At 50.9% G+C, this 14,626-nt stretch overlaps 1 long non-coding RNA gene across 2 annotated transcripts; it reads left to right on the top strand.

Moving 5' to 3' along the window:
• Nucleotides 1–599: 599 nt before the first annotated feature.
• On the top strand, nucleotides 600–9,918 carry LOC142602766 (uncharacterized). 2 transcript variants are annotated; one of them, XR_012836557.1, is made up of 4 exons: nucleotides 600–1,185; nucleotides 2,844–3,089; nucleotides 5,718–5,832; nucleotides 5,969–9,918. It is a non-coding gene; the product is annotated as an uncharacterized LOC142602766 (long non-coding RNA). The 2 variants fall into 2 exon arrangements; XR_012836556.1 differs by lacking the exon at nucleotides 600–1,185 and having other exon boundaries at nucleotides 2,292–3,089.
• The last annotated feature ends 4,708 nt before the right edge of the window (nucleotides 9,919–14,626 follow it).

Below are 14,626 nucleotides of genomic sequence, written 5' to 3'. Positions count from 1 at the left end.
TGCCGCCCCGGCCGCGGCCCAGCCTCCCTCCCCACCTCGCTGCGGCGTGGAGGTCGGAGCTCCCGAGGAAAGACTGACGGTAATAGGCGGCCATGGTGCCGAGGGCAGCGGGGTGCAGGCAGCCCGTGGGAGCAGGCGGCTCCGGTGCCGGTCCCCGGAGCGGCTGCCGACGCCCGTGTGAACAGTGTTAGCCCCAGGCAGAAAGCGGAGAAAGGGAATAAAGCGAGTCCTCACAAACCGGTGTTCAGATCTGGTGAGAAAAACAGGGAGCGGCCACCTTTTATTGGGCACTGAAGCTCCTGAATTATGAGTAACGATAACTAGATCGCTTTAACAATTTGTTTTTTCTGTCTGCTACAGCATTGTGTGCGTGTAAGTGTTGCCGAGGCGTGCGGGGGCACGGCAGAGCGTGGCTGCGGGAGTGGCACCGGGCGGTGCCCAAAGTTCCCGCTGTCCCCGCAGGAGCAGAGAGCATCCCTTTGGGGTAGGGGGCGCGGGGCTGGGGCGGTGGGGAGGGGGGGAGGGCTGGAAGGAGGGGCCGCTGCCGGGCTGCCCCCTCGCAGCCGCCGCCGCCGCAGTCCGCCCGGCTTCCCCAGAGGTTTCCCTGGGACCAGGAGCGAGAGAAGCGAACTCTCAAGTTGTGCCCGGGGAAAAGTTGCCCGGCTGGGGGGCGTCGGGCGGGATCCTGAGCGGCGGCACCCGCCCGGCCCTGTTTGATGCTGGGTTCTTGCCTTGTTCCTCGGGGAACCCGGGGAAAGGGCAGGCTTTCCCTAAGAAGCTTCCCGTAGTCGTATGGAGAGAAGGCGAGAAAGCAAGCAACCTATCTTCAGAGCGGCACCTCGCCTTGTTCTGTCTTCTGCTGTCCTGGCCGGGGTTGGAAGAGGGGCTGAGGGGAGCCGGAGCAGTGCTCCGTGCCCTGCCTGGTGCCGGCTCTCCCCGCTCGTAGCCACTCCTCAAGAAACACGTCCGAGCCCTCGTGGCGAAGAATCAAAACCAACAAAAGTTGGATCTTTTTCGGAAAGGGGGCCTGGGGGGCGCCGAGCCTGCCGCACGCTCGGCAGCGGCGGAGCGCTCGCCGCGGCTGGGACTTGACCTGCAGAGGGCAATAGTTGGACGCAAATGCTAACAAAGGCGGCGAGGCTCGTTGGCTCGGCACCGTGGCCGGGACCCAAGAATGCTGTGTAGGTAGGCAGCAGTGCTTAATTAATGTATATTGAAACAAAAGATCGGGTAAATTGTTTGATTTGTCTTTAGGCTACGTTTTCGAGGCTAATCTAATTCATAACTGTTAGATTTATTCTAAAGAGATTAACACAAACTTCCAGGAGAGGCATGCAGTTAACTCCCGAATTACCCTAAACACTAATTGTTTACCGGAACATTTACATTCAGCCGCTTGGATTCGTATTATTAGTGTTATTATTCTCTGCTAATCAGATAGGAGAGGTGGAAACGAACGGGAGCTTTCCTGATTGTTGTAGCGATTGACAGGGCGACGGCGCAGACTTTGTAGGAGGAGGCGGCAGCCGCCCGGCGCCCTGCGCGGCGGTGACGGGCGCGTCGCGCCTGGCCATTGTCTGCGCGGCCGGGCCGCTGCCGTTCAGCACCGGGAGGGCGGACAGCCGCCGGCCCCGCTCCCCGCCGCCCCCCGCCCCGCTCCCCGCCGCCCCCGGCCGCGCAGCCCGGCCCGGCGCCTTTGCCCGGGGCTGGGCTGGGGTGGGCTGGGGGGGGATTCGGCTGCCGTTTGCTCTAGCAGCCCTTTCCTCCGCTGGTGATGGATTTATTAGGGAGTGGAAAAGAGCACCCCGACGGGCGCACTTTGTCTCCCCGTCTGTGTGTGTAGACGCGGCTGCCGTAGACGTCTGCGGCTTGTGTACTTATACCGCTTTAATAATTACATATACGTCTCTATAATCTCATTATTCAGGAAAGACTAGAAAACGCGAGCAAATTGGAGTGTTGGCAGCAGGGGTGATTGCAGGTCTGGATGCACACTCCGTCTCTTCCCAACTCACCGCCCCCTTCCCCCCCCCCCCCCTCCCCAAATCATATTTATCTGAGATTATGTCAAATTTCAGTGATCGGAAATGTCTTGCCCAAAAGCCATTCCCGCTGGAAAAAGTCAAAAGGGTTCCTGGCATTAAAACGACCTTGCGTCATTCCTGATGAAATTAGCAGCGCTGCATGTTTAGAGCTTTGCTATGGATGCACTTTGGTCACAGTAAGAAGTAAGAGATTTGGGGTTTAACCCCCCATCTGAGCAGGAGCCGTCTGCTTTCACTAGCTGCGAATCCCGAGACCGGCACTCGAAAGCGCCTTAGACCCGCAGTCCATTTTTTACTTGTCTTTAAGTGCAAGCGATGGGAATTGCTAACCTCGGCTAAGAAAATTTCATTTCCCCCATCCTGCTAAACGGTTCTGGTCGACATATGTTTGTTATCAGAGAGAGGTGCTATGAACACAGAGCCATTTTCTTAGCAGCTCTTTGACTCTGTGTTACCATAGTCCCACACGGCATTGGTCCTTTCCCTTTGGGAAGTCATGAATAAGAGACTATGAAGCTTGCACGTCAGATCTTCCTCAATTAATCCACCATTAGCATGTTTGGGATCCTCTACTGGATGGTTAACAGCAGCTTTGGTAACTGTATGCTGTCCATACCCAATTATGCTCTGCTAAAAATGAACTCTGCAGAACAACCTTCCTGAGCTGTCAGTGTCTCCCGTTTTCCTATTTTAACGCTTGTGTGTAGTGGCAGGCGACAGATGGTGTAGATCAGATCGATTTGATTGCATTAGGCGATTTTTTTTTCCTCCTCTCCCCCCCGACTCCTTTTCTGGAAGCCCACATTCATCTGAGAGGCGATCGCCGGGGACATGGGAAGCAAGAGCAGCCGCCGATGTGTGAAAGCAACGAGACATGGCCAGCCAGAGGCGCCGGGGTCCCTTCCCGGGGTTTGTTAACATGGTAATCCGGCACCAGGAGAGAAAGCTGCTTTCTGCTGCCCAGAGCCCATTCCCCATCACACATCAGATGACTCCCTGGTTTTACACACAGTTGGAGTTCTGCTCGAAACCTGGATTTAAAGGGTAAGCGCTTCAACAGAGGTGGATTTCTGGTGGTTACTCGGGTAGGTGGCGAAAGGAGCGAGCTCCCGGCGATTTTAAAAACAGGCTGCCTTTGAGCGGGAATGAATATTTTCTTCCTCCTTTCTTTCTTTTCCCTTCCCCCCCCCCCCCCGCGCCCCCTCCCCCTCTCACGAGTGAGCCCCCTAATTCAGAACAATTTCTCGCACGGAAAGACATCGCGCCTCTCTATTGACGGACGGGATCGATATTCCCCCCTCTGAAATTTGCTTTTCGTGGCAAACCCGAGCTCTGCTCAGAGCTCCGCTCCTGGTAGCTTAATTGTTTAATTCCCTCCATCCGTTCCCCTCCCTTCCGTCGCCGCCGCCTCCCCCCCCCCACCCCGCCCGCCCCGGGCACGGCAGAGGCGGTGGAGGTGCCCCCCGGGGGCCCTTCCTCAGCCCCGCCGGGCTGGGGCTCCGGCACCCGGGCTCTTTCGGCAGGGGAGCGGGGCGGCAGCGCCGATAAACATGGCTTTCCGGAGCCGGTGAACAAAGGTATTTAATGCCGAGGCGCGCCGCCACGGGCACCTCCCGCATGCGGCGGCGAAGGTGCGAGGCGGGCAGCGCGCCGGGGGTTCCGCTCCCCTGGTGCTCGGCGTGCCCGGGTGTGAGTGTGTGTGTATATGTGTGTGTGTATATGTGCGTGTGTGTGTGCGTGTGTGTGTGCGTGTGCGTGCGCCCGGGCGCGCCGGTGCCGGGGTGGGCAGGGGCGCGGGGGTGGGCAGGGACCCGCCGGCGGGAGGCGGCGCGGGTGAGCGGAGCCGGCGGGGAGCGGTGCGGCCGTGCTCGGCGCTGTCCGGCGCCGCGGGTGCTGAAGGGCCCGGCCGGCGGTGGGTGCGGCGGGCCGGGCCGAGCCGGTGCGGGGCGACCGCGGCGGCGGCGGCGGGGCTGGGCAGGGGAAGTTTCGGAAGGCGCTGTACTGGCGGGGGAGGGGGGGGGGATGCTTTTCAGGGAGGGGAAGGGCAGTGTCAGATGGACACAGCGAGAGTAAGGCTGGCGCCGCGCGGGTCGTCTTTTCCCCGAGAATCGCATTCTTTAATATTTAAAAAAACAAAACAAACCAACCCGAAGTTTGGATTTCTGCCTAATTCTCGATGCATTTCTGGAGCGCCTCCAAATTTCGGAGAATATCGGTCTAGGTGTATCACTGTAGAGTGTTTTCGCCACGACTGGGTGCATTTTACTTTTTCAAACGGCTTTTGTTCAAGTTGAAGGAAACCCACTGCATCAGTTCTTTGAGTTCCAACGCCAGCTAATGGGGTTACAGCCTTCAATTTCACAGCGGGGAAAAATTACAGTGTTTGTTATTTACTTTCTAGCTGCCATTTAAAATGCAACTTGAAAGCTTGCTGTGATAGGGGAATATAGGAAATTACACCTAAAATGAGATTAAAATGGAGGAGAGTGAGTTGGAAACATTTTTTTTTTTTTTAAATTTAAGGTAATGTGGCTATCAAAGTTTTTTTGTTTTTTGTTTTTGTGTTTTTTGGTTTTTTTTCTTCTCTCCTTGTTTTCTTTCAAATTCAGACGGGAGTCTGTGTTACAAAACAAATGTTGTCTTCTCGTATGTTTTCGTAGGAAGCACAGTGGTAATATGTCAAGGAAGGCAAGGGCTCATGTTAAGGAAGGAATCTGTAGAAAAAGCAAGCATCTTGTATTAATTTCAATTGGAATCTAACCAACAAGCTGGTCAGTTACCGAGTGCAGTGGATAATGAGAGCCGTGCATGCTGCATAATTACTCATGGCTGAAGAAGTGCGGAGTACCCCTGCGAAGTGCGGGTTTTGACGGTGCATTGCTAGTTTCATTCTCCCCTCCCCGTCACTCACACAGAAGCTGTCCTTAGCATCAGGAGCCGGGGTGAAATAACCCGGAGAAGTTCCTAATCGCCAGGCGAAGTGTGCTGTGCCATGACGTTGCAGAGATCCTTTCTATTTAGTTGGCGAACAATAAACGTTTATTATCACCGCGGCAGATCATCAGACAAAGCTTCCCCCTCCCGCCTCCCCCAAGTACGAGCGCTGCTGATAAGGGAACGGCTCCGGGTGACAGGCAGAGCCGCAGGCGCCATTTGGAAATAACTTCTTTTATTATTATTTTTTTTCCCCGGTTCGGCTTTTGCAAACACTCGCAGGGAGGCGGCAGGTGTCGGTGCGGAGGTGCGCTGCCGCTGCCCCCGCCCGCCGCCGCCGCCGCGGAGCCGCCTGCCCGGCTCGGCGCCTGGCAGCCACCGGGCTCTGCCGCTCGGGCACACGCGGGGAGCGAAGGGCGCTGAATTTGTACTTTGAAGCCTTTTTCTCCTTAGATTTTTATGGCGCTAGGGAGGCCTGGCAGAGGAGCGCCTCTGCTGAGCTCTGAGCCTTTGCTATTTCTTTCTGCGATTTTCTTTCTCTTCATCGCTTTCCCTTCCGCCCTCCCTCCTCTTGGTAGCACATCGAGTCAGTGTGAGTCAGGACTTGTAAAATGCGTTTCCAAAGCCCAGATGAAAAGTCTCTCAGGCGTGGCTGCTGCTTTATCGGAGCTCTCCCGAGCCCACCTATGCAAACAGATTTGTACTATTTGTGTGCTTAACCGTGCATCTCTTTTACAGGAATCTGTTGCTGCGTGTGACATCTCTTGCAAGCTCCCAGAGAGAATTGATGGAGCATACAGCTAGGGAATAGGATACCAGAGAAGCACAGAGGAAGAAACCGGGCAATCACCAGGTAAACTCAACCTTACTTTGATTTCTTTCCTTTCACCTCGCCTGCAAGACCTTGCCCGCTCCAGTAAGGCAGCAGGAGAGCAGAGGGACTGTACGCGTGTGTATTAAACGCCTGCTCCTCTCGTTTGCCTCCGCAGGATGGGAAGGTTCAGCGTCCATTGGATATGGGACAAGATCACTCGGCAGCCCTTGTGGATTCTCCTTCTTCTAGAGGGGAATTATAGTTATGGATTTATTGTCCCGGTGCAGCACTTCCAGCAGCAGCAGCAACAGCAGCAGCTTTCTGACTCTCTTCGGTGACGGGTATTCTTGGGTGGATAATACGGATTACGTTGTTATTGCTTAAGAATACGCGTAGTCGAGGAGAGTACCGGCGGCGGGCAGGCAGGCAGGCAGCGCGACCGCCCCCAGCCCACCAGCTGGCTCCTAACCTCCTCTAGTTGCCAAGGTAGCACCTTTTCCATCTTTTCCTACGCTTTGCAATGTTTCACTCTGTCTGTGTCTCTGCCCGGGCGGGGGGAGCCCTGTCCCCCACGGAGGAGGGTGCCCGCCTGTGTGTGCGTGTGTGCGTGTGCGTGGGAGCAAGCACGGAGCTGGGGAGGGCCGGGGAAAGGCTTGCCAAGCCTCGCAGGGGCACGCCGCGGGCGGCGGGGGCTGCGGGCAGGGGGTGACCGGGGGAGCCGAGGCCACCGCGGGGTGCGCCTCCGCGGGCAGCACCTCCGGGGGGAAAGGTGCTCGCCCCGTCCGGGAAGGCCCGGTGTCCCGGCACACGGCCGGCAGCCCCCAGCCCGCCCGGCGCCCGCGGCCCCTTGCCCCTCTGCGGCGGGGAGGGCGGGGCGGGGATGGGGGGGGGACCGGGGCGGCCGGCCCCGCCTGCCGGGGGGTGTCCCCCCTCCCCCCGAGACACGGGTTGCCCGCAGGGCCGGGGCGGCCCCGGCTCCGCCCGCACCCGCCGGCAGAGCCCGGAATGCCGCCCCCTCCGCGGCCGCGGCCCCCCGCGCCCACAGCAGCCGGGTCGTGCGGGGCTGGGGGGCCGCCCGCGGGCGGGGAGGCGCGGAGCACCCGTGCTAGCCGGGCAGGGGGCACCCCGCGCGGCTGTGGCTGCGCCCTACCCCCCGGGGAACCCCCTGTTCCCCGGCTGCGCGGGGTCCGGCCACCCGGCAGGAGGGACCGGGGAGCAGGTGGCGGCCGGTTGCTTCGAGGGGGTGATGCCCCCCTGCCGCCCCATATCCTCACCCCGCAGTACCAGCCTGGTGAAGGCAGGATTAAGAACCCACCTTCGCAGTAGCCCCAGCTCGGGAAGCGCCCAGCTGAATGCAGAGCTCATCAGCCTCTGAGGCCCCAGCCTGAGATCCGTGTGTAGGGCCAGGGCCGAGGGGTTGCTTCCCCGCCTGGAGCTCAGGTGGTGGCTTCTTTGTCCCCCTGCCCCGCAAAGAGCTCAGGACTCCCCAAATGCTACTTGCAGCTGGGCAGGTGGGAGACACAACCAAGGGAATGTCGATCGCCATTACTGGCCAAGCCATGCCTCATCTCTTGAAGAAGAGGTGCATCCGTCCCTCTCTCCAATCTCAGCAGCAGGGCACAGGCTTTGGTTAAAAGCCTGGTCAGCCTTTCAGGTGCTGTGCTTAGGAAAATCCAGGCATAGCGTTCATACTTCCAGTCTTTTTTTCCCCTGCCCCCAAGGCTGGCAGAGACACGGAGCAGGGTGTGATCATCCCTATGTTTCCCCAGTTGAGATCTCTCTGCATGACCCGAGGACGCCAGGTCTTGCTGCCACGTAGTCGCAATTGTGAGACCAGATTTCAGCCTTAAGCGAATTAGATCAGAAGCCATTTTAAAGCAAGACCAAGAGTACAGTGATGAGATAGCCTTTTTGAATGGATCCTTCCCCAAGCTCAGCTGTGATGAGGCTACAAACGATTTTTAAAATGGACGAGCCAGACGTGGGGTGATCGTTAAGTTGCGAGTGTGAGGCGGGATGATGGAGAATGCCTTTCTCTGTCTCTTGCTTAGTGATTGAAAGGCCGTCTATGTTCTGCTTAATTATTTCCAACAACTGCCAAAGGAATCTTACTCTGTCGCCTTCAGTAGCGAGTGGAGCGCTTGTTGTTACACAGACGTGTGGATCTGTTATTCTTTAGACACATCTTTGATGCTAGCACTCTGATCCTCGTGTTTCTCTAATACTACTTGAAAGCAGATTTTTTTTCTTGTAGTTTAGTATGTTCAACAGCCTCAGAAATAATGTTAAATTATGCTTTAAAAAGACACGATCAGCTGCTAAATCATAGTCAGTTCAGCACCGTAACACAGCTACAGTCACAAGTGCTGCAGGAACAGCGATGGAAACACTATTTTAAACATCCAGGTTTGTATTACAAACCTTCCTCTGATCTGAGCTTTTAGTTGACATTTTCCCTTGAGTCATGACTTAGAGTATTATCAGGAGTTCCCATTTCATCACATAAAGGATGTGGTTTTGTTTGCTCTTTGCTTGGTTGAGTATCTTGTGCAGTATGATTTGGACTGGTACCCATAAATACAAGCTTAGCAAAACGTTTCTTTTTACCTGGTTTCTTGTAGTTGCTTTCTGTTTAGCATGATGAGCTGGTTTTGCTGAATAATGCCTTAATGACAGGGCTGATGCATTTTTAATGCATGTACTCTTTGTCATTGTCAAAATTAACATTTTGATGATTGTAGATTTCTTTTCTCTAAAATCTTTTGGGAATTGCTATGATGTGTGGGTTAAAGAGTGAAACTGTAAGGTCTGATCGGAGAAATACTGGATACGGTCACCAAAATAATTATAAAATATTGTGTGAAGGCTCAGTAGCGTAAGGGCTCTTAGAATGATGTTTCCCAATAGCACGATCTCAGAGTGGCTCTCCCCGTTCATTAGCAGTTCCTGGGGTCTGTCACGTATGTATATTGAAGGACAGAGGCAGGCATTTCTGAACACCAGATCTCTAAGAAGAGACTATTTATACTGCGGGCCCGATCCCGGGAATGCACGTAGCTTCCATGGGACTGCTCAGGGGAGCAAGGTTGCTCGTGTTAAATCCAAAATATTTTGGGCCAAAGCCTACCATTCAATGCAATTGATTTCACTGCGGGAAAGATTAGACCCCTAGTGAAAGGGATTTTTACAACACTACACTTCCTATTTTTTTGCTTTAGAAATTGCGAATCCTGTGTGCTAAAAAATGAGTCTAAAAACCCCCTGCCTCTAATAGTCTAATGATATTTTATTACCAGCAAAAATTATACTAAAAGGCTATAGGGCAACATAGTAAGAAATTACTTTATAAATAAGGGGATTTAATTGTACCAGTACGAGCATTTTCTAAGACAACATTTTAGAATGAGGTTTGTGGCAGCACCAACCGCGTGTTAACAGCTATTTTGGCAAGTGCATATTTAATTAATTTAGAATACTAAATTTCTATTCTAAAATTGTTTTTGTAATCTGCATCCTGGTAGAAAATGAAATAAAGAATTAGCCCCAAAATAATTACTTGAACTTAGCCGTTTTTTAAAGGCCATAATCCTATGAAGATTTATATCTCTGGGTAATTTTATCCGCTGGAGTAGTCTCCAAAGCTGCTCCCGTAGGTAAGTCTTTGTCACGCCAGGGCCCCCGTAGCAGCGTAGCTGACTGATGGAGGAGCGGACACTGGGGCGGCAGCCGTCCTGGCGCAGAGCAGGGTGCTGCAGGCCCCCCCCTGCAGCCACCCATGATGCTGGCTGCTCCCCGCCCCGCTCCCCGCCGGGGAGATGGCGACTGCTCGGGCCTTGCCAGAGCGGGGGGCTACCGAAAGGGCTGTGTCCCGAGCGCCACGGGCATGTCGTGCCCCACGGCGGGAGTGGGAGAAGGAAGAGTAGCTTTGGTCCGTGCTGCCCTGTGCAGGCAGGCGAACAGCCCTGCCTGGGTCTGCCTATAACAGGAAGCATCGCTCTGCTTAGCAATACCCTAAATTAAGTAAGCGATGAGGATTGCCATTTGATTTCAGGTGCTCTTTCCACAAATATTTAAGCCTACAGCCCTTGTATATATACATATCTCTGAATGGAATGAATATACACACACACACACACACACACACACACATATAGATGCACGTCTCCCCGAAGGGAGGCTGGAGCATAACATGAAAAGCCCCACTCTCCCAGACCTGACAGAGGCACGACTCCCACTCACCTCGGCAGGGGCTGTGCCGTTCCAGCGTGTATTTATGACGGGTGTTGTGATTCCTCTTGCTGCCTGCAAATTTGCCTAAAATAAATGCACACACTGTTGCACGTCGATATGTATAGTTATGCAGATGCCTTTCTTTGGGATCAGTTCTGCTTGCTTTCCACTTTTAAGACTACATCTGATTTTGAGGGCAGTGTAAGATTTCTTGCCATGACAAGTTATTGCCTTTTGTGTCAGTTTGGGTGGCTTCTAGTGTTCGTAGGGTTTTATTAAGGCAACCGGAAACAATAATACCTATACATCCACACAGCTACACACATACTTTGCAGCTGTAAGAATAAGCTAACTAGCCTTTTTCTCTGGGTTTTTACATCACACTAGAAGTAATGCATACAACTGGATTTTTATGCATCTTTTAAAATAAATAGTGTCTTTGCATACACGAAAGGCTTTTTCTTCTCTTCCTTTTAAAAGATTACTATTTTTCTGAAAAGCACCCTCCCCCAGGTATTACCCTTAGCTGTTATGACACCTCACCGTTTAGTGTTGTAGAGGTAAATGATATCACTCAGTATTAATAATCATAAATTTTTACCAGATTCAGCATCTGCCTCCTGAAAGCTTTAACGGTGGAACCATTTCCTGGGCTAACGCCCATGATGCTTGCGTGCTTTTTATTGCTATCATTTAGAAACTAAATTGCTCAAAAATCAAAGGACTTGATTATCATATACCTGCAATGCATAGACCTATTTATAAATATGGCTTGATAATAACAATGACTCAAAGAAATTTAAATGAAAGGGCAAAAATAAGAAGTCTAAAAGTGAAAACCCAAGCCAGAATTCATAGAGGTGATGGGAAGAGTCTGCCATCAAAGGACAGAGAGGTTCCTAAGGAAGGTGAAGAGGAGAGGCTCGGAGGTGATGGTAGAGGGTAGATGTGCCATGGCTTTGCAGAGCCAGAGGGCAGATGAGAGGAGAGGCGCCAGGGACGGCAGGCGAGGAGGTATCGCAGCGTGGCGCTGGGAGAATGTGCCAGAAGTGTGGAAACCAGGGCTGGAACATCACAAACATTTGGTAGTTTGCTTTCTGGAAAAAACCAGTATCTAGTCAAAAGCAGCCAACAGAAAATAGGTGAAATGTTCCAGAAACTAGTGGGGTTGATTGATGGGAAAAATAAGAGCCCTGAATATACAGCTGAAAGGATATTTTTTATATATATATATGAATATGCATACCTAGCCAAAATTACATAATAATGCTGATATAGATAAATGAAATGAGTATCCTGCTTTTGAAATAATTCGCCTACAGAAACCAGTTGGAATTTTCCATTGATTTCAGTGGGGCCAGAATTTCTCCTGTCTGCAGGAAAGCGATGTAGCCTGGTGTGTGCAAATAGACCTAGGAGCTATGTAGGGAGAAAATGCAGCATGGCTATCAAGAAACGTTTCCTTTCAGTGAACCCAATACCTCTCTAGCCAGCGGGGATGATATAAAGTAACGGAGCAATCTCCAGGCAGGCAAGGCCTTGCCTGGGAGATATAAAATTAGCTTGGCCAAGACACCGCAGGCAGCAGTCACCCTACGAGGGCTGGAGAGCCACCTCTTGCCTCTGACGCCTCCATGGAGTTGAAATGGCTCTGATAATTCCCCAATACTTTGTATCACTAGAAAGAAAGAGGTAGGACCATAAGAGGCTACTCAAAATTTCCAGGCTACTCTCTCAGAGTATTTCAGATTAAGTCAAACATTCTTTTACCTGTTTCAAGGTCAATGGTCACCACAGTATTGTTCTGTATCAGTTCTTCTGAGTTGTGTGTCATGTACACCCCTTTCACATTATTACATTAGGCATGAAATGTTGGAAAAATATAACTGACTTTAATATTAAGAATTGCTGATTCATAACCTTGTTTGGAATATTAGCAGTTCTCTTACTATATCAGGACAATATCATGAAGTTTATTAATGTTCACAGGTCAAGCCCATCTTTTAAATCACTGAAAATCAATGACAAAGTGATCACCATGGAATTGGTCTTCTCTAATTAGAGAAAGAGGGACATTCTGAACCAGAACTGTACAGCATTTGATTGTGCAGCCTGTTACCAAAAAAAGAACCATCCCACTGCATCTTACAGAGACATTTACATAGATAATGTAGATTTCATATGACTGCTTCTAGATTGTCTGATAGTAATAGCTTTGCAAGTATTCACATCCTCCTAACAAGAAGTTGATAGAAAATTCAAATAAAAAGGCATCACTGTAATTACTGCATTATAAAGGATTTATTTTATTTTTTGAAGTTAGGTGGGAAATAATAATAAGAGCAGGGAGGCTTGATGCATTAATGCTTCACATCATCTGGAAACTCATCCTTTAACAATCATTCTTCAGGAGATAGCTTACCTTGTTACTCCAAGAAAATGTAGACCAGTATTACCTCTTCATCAAATTGCCAAAAACATTCTTCTGCAATCCAAAATTATACAGTTCAATGCCTGCTGTTTTACTGGAGCAACAGTTATTATAGTCTTGATGCTCTGGTTGTTAAAAATGATATCACTACAGGGAAAAATTGTTTCTTGTTCCCCTACTTTCTTTCCTCCACCACCTGGCTGTCCCCCTTCCTCTTTGTGACACACGCAAAAGGTTTGAGGGGATGAAAGGGTTTTTCTTTCTCAACATGTTTTATTTCAGAAATGTCAGGATCATTTAATTTCCTCATTTTTTTCTGAATATCTTGAACTATAGAGAAGAGCAGTCGAAACTTTCTCAGACCTTGGTTTAAGAGGTAGTGATTCTTTCCATTTACGAGAGAGACCTTTTTCCCTGCATGTTTGCCAGGGGGCCGAGTTATGCAGAGGACAATAACATAACTACTTTTAAGGTTTCAGTACAATCCTTTTCTTTTTTACTGCGCATGTCGTATTGTTCTTTGTTTCATTATGACATCATGAGGCTGTCATACAGGCGATAACATAAACCCATTTGCCTTCAGCCATTCATAGAGCCCCTCACTGAACACAGGATCTGCAAGTCCTGCTCTGGGAAGCAAGAAACAAACACACTCCCTTTTGCTGTCCTTGTTTAGGTGCTCATCATTTCTGTGTATGCGAATTCTTACCAGTGAAGAATGCAGGACCAGTCCAGACCCTCAGTTCGAGATGAAAATAGACATGTTTAATTTTCATTTGCGGGAGCTGCAGTGAGTCAGTGCTGCTCTCGCTGCTCCAGCCTCCCTGGTACAGAAGGAGGAAAAACTCCAACAAGGGAAAGGAGGCTGAATGAGTGTGATGCAAGAACCCAAGGAAAGCAAACTGAATAAATAATTTCTCCTGCAAAATACTTAGCTGGAGTTTTTATGTTTTAATTTTTACCAAATGCCACTCTATTTAAAGTATTTCGCATTTCTTGGATGCAAAACTTAAATATGTACCCCGTAGAGAGGCTTGGAATATTATCTCTGCTTTCTCTAATAAAATCTCTCTTCTGAGATTAACTCTGGAGCTAGCAGTAAGGTCAGTATTTCATTTCATAGAAGTCAGCTCACACTGACAAGGGTTTGGCCTTCTTAGTGATGGGCCGTTTGCTGCTCAGAAGTGTGAGGAATGGCTTTCTGAAATATCGATAGCTTGCCTTCGCTAGACTTCATGATCAAATTTAACCGGCAAGTATCAATGCGCTACAGCACCCGGACTGAGGGGCTGAGAGGCTTGGGCCTTGGGCCAGCCGCTAAGGTTTGCTTTTTAAATCAGAGGCTAACTCCTCCATTAGTGGAAATCAGTGGTTTATAACAACATCAAGTGAGATTTGTGTCAGAGTAGCCCAGACTACAGCCTGGTCTTGGGATTTGAAAAGGAATAGAAAAATTAGGCCGTGACCATTACTATTCTGTTTTCATTTGGTTTTGGTGCACGTGTGTGTACATGTGCTATCCACATATGCAGAGCTGCACTTCATTCCCATGGACGTTTCCCTTGGCCGTACGGCTGCCGTTTAACAAGGACCTAAGAGCACGAAATCTTCATCCTGGTGTGGCTTGATTGACATGTGCAGAGATCTCACAGAAAGGCTCTGGGATCCCGCTTTTCCGCCATAAAAGGAAAGCAGGCAAGCTTCATCCCCGGCTAAACCCTTTGCACAATATACATCAATAATGAGGCAGCATCTATTTATATATTGCTCAGTGGAAATGACTGAATTCAGACAGAAGTTGGTGAGGCAGCCTGAGCTCCACCAGCCTCCATGGAGTCTATTGTTAGTACCCAGGATGACTCCTCAGGCAAACGGGGAAGAGAGGCACGATTTGGAGCCTACCACGCCACGGGGAAGATTATCAGCTTTGGCACTTGGCAGGTGGTGTCTCCTCTCAGAGAATGCCTTCGATGGCTCTGCCAGGACCCGGCAGTCACGGAGGAGAAATGCAGGAGAAATGGTCGCAAGAGCAGGGGGGCAAGAGAGCAGCCCCATTGCTGCTCCCCGGGAAGCAGCATGCCGACAGGGTGAGAGCTCCCTGCCTTTCTTCATGAGAAAAGGAGGTGTCCAAGAGGGAACGGGAGGAAGGCAGTACTAGCTTGGTAAACATCG

This window comes from Balearica regulorum, chromosome 8 (genome assembly GCF_011004875.1).
Source record: "Balearica regulorum gibbericeps isolate bBalReg1 chromosome 8, bBalReg1.pri, whole genome shotgun sequence".
In the NCBI taxonomy this organism is placed as follows: Eukaryota; Metazoa; Chordata; class Aves; order Gruiformes; family Gruidae; genus Balearica; species Balearica regulorum.
Note: the sequence above shows the minus strand (reverse complement) of the source record. Positions and strands in the feature narration are given on the sequence as shown.